Source organism: Electrona antarctica (genome assembly GCF_951216825.1).
Source record: "Electrona antarctica genome assembly, chromosome: 11".
In the NCBI taxonomy this organism is placed as follows: domain Eukaryota; kingdom Metazoa; phylum Chordata; class Actinopteri; order Myctophiformes; family Myctophidae; genus Electrona; species Electrona antarctica.
In genome coordinates this window covers 44,119,246-44,124,730 of record NC_136792.1, presented here as the reverse complement: position 1 = coordinate 44,124,730, position 5,485 = coordinate 44,119,246, and positions in this window count along the sequence as shown.

Here is a 5,485-nt window from a genome sequence, read left to right as displayed (position 1 = left end):
GACAAGAGGCAGATGCTGGGAGGGATCCGCGCCAGTACAGGAAATGGAGATGGAAGTAGCGGTGGGAGATATGACCCAGTATCACAGTCATCATCTGACAGACCGCTGAAAAATGTCAGACTCTCACAGACACACGCTGAGGATAAACAGCATAGGAAAAAAAAAAAAAGCTTTTTATTCATGACTTTTTTATGGGAAATGGATGGAGAGAGAAGGCATGGAAAATGGGAGCCTGACATACAGACAGCAGGAGATCTGAGTAATGACCACGTGTCGTTCATTTATATTTAAGCAGTAAGGTTCCTATTCATGGGGAATTGGTTCAGGGATGCTTCCATAGCATTAAAGTCCAGTGTTGTTGACCACTGAGTAGTTTCAGTGGAGTAAACACCGGTAGACTCTTAAAACACGACACACACATAATGCTGTATGCATGTTCAATCATTTCCACAACGATGGACTCCACTTGAATAATGCTTCAGTTCATTGTATTGGGTTTGGCAAAACGCACCCTTGAACACATTTTATTTTTTAGAGTAGACCAGACACAAGCCTCCTTTTCCAATAAGGCTGTAATGTAACGCGCCAGAATCAAAGAATACCAAGTAAACGGCCAGAGAAGTGTCGTGTGGACACTGGAATAGTTTGCTGACTACTTTTGATGCAGTAATGGTCTTTTTCGTTTATTTCGTCTTTTGTTTCAGCATTAAAAAGGTCTTAAAAGTCCTTAAATTGTCACTTCACTGTCATCTGGGGACCCCCCCGAAATCATGCGGGGACCCCCTGGGGGTCCAGACCCACAGGTTGAGAACCACTGGTGTAGGACATCATGGACAATAGACTATTAAAACCAACAGCTCTATCCTTCAATAGGACACAAGGCCAAATGTCACGTCTAAACTGGGACCTGCTGAGGCTAAATCAAAGAAGTTATTAACGGTAAATTGAGACAACAATCTGTTGTAGGGTCAAAGTGAAGGCAAGGTTGTACACACACAGATCCTAACTATTCCCCAATCCCCAGCAGCTGGGACGCACTAAGTATGTACTGTAGACCTGCCGTAATAAACAGTAGCCGTAATCTCTGTGTATCAGTGTGTGTTTATCTGTACATATTGGTCATTCGACTATATGCAGGCGGATGCACATGTATTATGCATGTGTGTGTGTGTGTGTGTGTGTGCGTGTGTGTGTGTGTGTGTGTGTGTGTGTGCATGCATGTGCTTGTGTTTGCCCATTTGGATGTCTCCCCATGGTTTTGTGTGTACTTACATCAGTGCCAATTTGTGCTGCCATGTGTGTGTGTGTAGTGTGTGTGTGTGTGTGTGTGTGTGTGTGAGCGTGTGTGTGCGCACGCGCGTGCGTGCGTGCGTGCGTGCGTGCGTGCGTGCGTGCGTGTGTGTGTGTGTGTGTGTGTGTGACTTTGGACCGCGGCCAGATTGTCAAGGCCTGTGGCCCAGTGGGGGGGAACTCTGAGGCTAATTTATTGGGAGGATGCTGGACAGCCCCACAGGCTTGACTGGAATTAGCCAGAGGCGTCGAGGGGATTTGCTGGAAAGCTAGAGCTCTGGACTGCATGTGGAGGCCTGGAGAGCTGCATCGTTCGATATATTGCCCATTCCCCCCCCCACCCCCCACCCCCCGCCTTCACCACTTGGATGTTGAAATAAGAGTGCAGCAAAAACAAGGCGAACCCCCTCCCTCCATCCATCCCCCGCTCCAACACCCTATTCTTCTTTCGACGCAGATCCACATGGCATTCACACACACCCCGAATGCTGGGCATTGTTCTTGCTTCAGCGTTTAACTTTAACTACCTGCATGCGCTTTAACGTCATTGCTGAGAGAGCGCACAAGCTCTCGTTGGAATTTCCGGAAGCTTAAAATAACTATTGTTTCTGGGCAGAAGATTCCGACGACATATACATGTCCAGGTTGTGTAAATATTGTGACTTCCCCTCGTCATTAAGGCATGGCATGCCGCTGGACAGATTCGGAAAACTTCAGTAACCGTAAGGCAGACTATAAATATACAACATGGCAACATGCACAGTGGAACAAACAGTACGTCCGACGAGGGGGGAGTGATTCAGCTGACTGCCACTTGTTGATGGAAGTGCTTTTGTGCTCTGTGAGCAGCGTCACACACTGCCAAATGCTCCAACCATGACCCCAGATACAGTCGGCGAAGGCCAAAGTGTGGAAAGCGAGTGCGTCAAGTGCTCCACATTTGTCACAACGTGTTGTGGGCAGCTAGCCTCTACAATATTGTAACAGTCAAAGTGTAACATAACTGGCTTAACTGGATAATGTATGTTTTGTTGTAGTAATCTACCTGTTTTACTTTAAAGTGAACCCTTAATAATAATATTAAGCGTTTATAATAATAATAATAATTGTAGCGCAGTAAAACAGTTAGCCTGGGTGGGTTCCAGCCTGATTCGCTGCGTTCCGTGGATTTGTGTTAGCATTATGTTATGCTTTAGCTATTGAAAAATAGCAGATCTACAAGCTCATAGCGCGCCACCGAATGGCGTGCTATGAACTTGTAGATCTGCTATTTTTGAAAAATCAAAGAACGACTGACATAGAAACATAGCTTTTTCAGAAAACTGTCAGGATCTAGAAGACATTTTTAGAATCTGATCTCAGGTCAAAATGGGTCAAAGTACAGTACTTTGGTAATTGTATACTTAGTTTCTTCTCCCTCATTCGGTGGTGAGCTGTTTGAGGAGGGCCAACACCCAGTCAGTCCCACCAGTGATCTCAGGGCCAGTGAGATGAAAATGTCACGGCTGTTAACCTGTGAGTCAGCGCTGAGCTGCACCGGGACACTATACTTACTCTAATGTCTCCTCAGTCCAGTCCAACCAAATTTCCCCCCCCCAAAATGGGATTGGCTCATAGCTCGATGACATCATCCAGTGGAGTCTGATGGTTTGAAAAAAACAAAATGGAAAAGTTGATCCCCCCCTGGGATCCATGAAGAGTTACGGGTCTGTAACTCCAAGACTGTACAAATGGTCACCTGATGCAGGTCCCAGGGCCCAACTGTTCCCAATAAAGAGCTTTTTCTGCCATGTTTATCGCCCCTAGTTGGTCCTCTCTTAGGCCCAAAGTAAACCACAACCGCAACTAGTCGCAACTACTTGCAACAAAACAGTTTTAAGGACATGTTACACCAATGCAGCTCCTTGAAACTGCCACCGATGCGGATAATGGTTGCATGCGACTATACATGCAACTACTCGCAACCGTTTGGTCGCGAGGAGTTGAATGGCGAATCATTGGTGTGGTTTGGGCCTTACACACCTGACGCTATGTAGATGTGAAAAAGGCTTGCCTTTCACAGTCAGAGCGTAGCGTAACACTATAGCGTAGTGTGCAGACCGAGAGATACGAATCGTACAAAATAGTGTCATCGTCCATCACAGTTATGGGCTATCAGCTTTGACCCCTGGATGCCCTCTCTCTCTTGCTCCCAATTTGCATTCACCAAATTGGTGAAAGCCGACCGAGGTTGGCCAAGAGTCACCTCGGCCCTTTGGCGACCCAGGAGGGCTTCCGCGGGACAAATTGCAGAGGTTCTTCCTGCTCTAAACACGTCCCCCCCCCCCCTGCTCGGCTGAAACCATTAGTCAGCATAAAAAAAGGGCCACTTCTCCCAGCCAAAGGAGCTCCGGGAGCCTGAAGGTATCCCCATTCATGACTTTTTAATGCAGCATTTGCAGAGCCATTCGTCTTGCGGGGCGCCCCGCCGATATTAGAGTGGAAGTCAAGGGAAGACAGCCAGAGAGCGATGGTTAACGAGGGAGCGTGCGTTGCGTCCGTGCGTGCGTACGGTGCGTGTGCGTGCGTGTGTGTGTGTGTGCGGCTGTGCGTTTGTGTGTGTAAATAAGAGACTGAGAGAGAGAGACAGAAAGATCACTGCAGCATTGTGGACTGTGGCTAACTGGCTACGGTATGAACTTTAAAGAAAAGTGCATGTCTGACATTATCGGAATGTAGGCCACAGGCACATGTGTGGGTCAGTGCGTGTGTACTGCGTGTGCGTACGGTATGTGTGGCATGCGTTTGTGTGAGACGCAAAACGTGTGTCTGTGTGTGTGTGTGTGTGTGTGTGTGTGTGTGTGTGTGAGAGAGAGAGAGAGAAGCGGAGGTATAGGTGTATCGGTGGGGGACCATTAGGCCTAAAGCCCTAAGGTATTCTGGGTCAACAACTAAGGAGTACGGGTCGTCAACATTCAGGGCAGAGGTCAGATGCGTGAGGACGGGAGTGACAAGTATGTCAGTGGAACGTCGGATCGGGAATGTGACGTTTACTCGCCTGCTGGGACAAGTATTTTTCCCACAGCAGCCCACCGTCATAAAGGTGTGGAGATGAGAAAACGCTGGCCACAGGTCACCCATAACCCTTTGCGCTGTGATGGTGTCTCTCTCTCACCCCCCCCCCCCAAATCTCTTGTCATGGAAGAACTGCAGCAGACATAAAAAAAAGAGATATAACTAGTAACTACTCCCAGTAGTGTGGATCTCTCTCTCACACACCTCTCTCTCTCTCTCTCTCTCTCTCTCTCTCTCTGAAGCATGCACGCACACGCACGCATGCACGCACATACACACACAAACACACACGCGGACACACGGACGCGGACACACACGGACACACCAGGGTCCCTTAACCTGTCTGTCTGTATGAGGGGGCTGATAAGATGTTCCTCGGGCTCTGCATAGCAGTCCGGATGTCAGGAGGAGACACCTGGCCAGTTCGGGGGTGAGTAGGTAAGTAGGTCCAAGCTCCTTATGGCCGGTCATCGGCAGAGCAACGAGGGCGCGTCTATCACCCTTAAAAGACGCTATAGACCGGCCTGGGCCGGCCGATCACTCCAGGCGCCTAGGCTGGTAATACCATACCGACAACCTTTGCTGCGTGTCTTCCCTCTATCTCTCTCCCCCTTTCCTGTCAAACTACTGTAATCTATCAATAAAGGCAAAAAGCCCCACAAAATATTTTTTGAAAAAAGGCGCTAGACCAGAAATATTCGATTTGCTGAGGTACGGCACCTATACCCTCCTACTTATACCCTTGGAGAAAGGCGCTATATAAATGCACCATTTACCATGATTGGCACATGGATGTTGCAGTCTATTTACATGCAATTATGTGTGTGGTGCAATGGCCAGAACGATGAAATGACCTTCATAGAGCTTTACTGGGTCACTCTTGCATTGGGCGATGTCTGAATTTGTGAATTTACTTTGCTTCCTCATTCCACAACACACGCACACACACACGCGCACACACACACACGCACACACACACACACACGCACACGCACACACACACACACACACACAGTCTCCCGGCTCTACTCATTCATATACAGTTTTGAAAAGAGGGGCTGCTATTGTGCTCTGAAATGGATGACACAGTGCTTCCAAAATAAGCTTTCCCCGATGTCTATTTGCGTTGGATTGGCCTCAT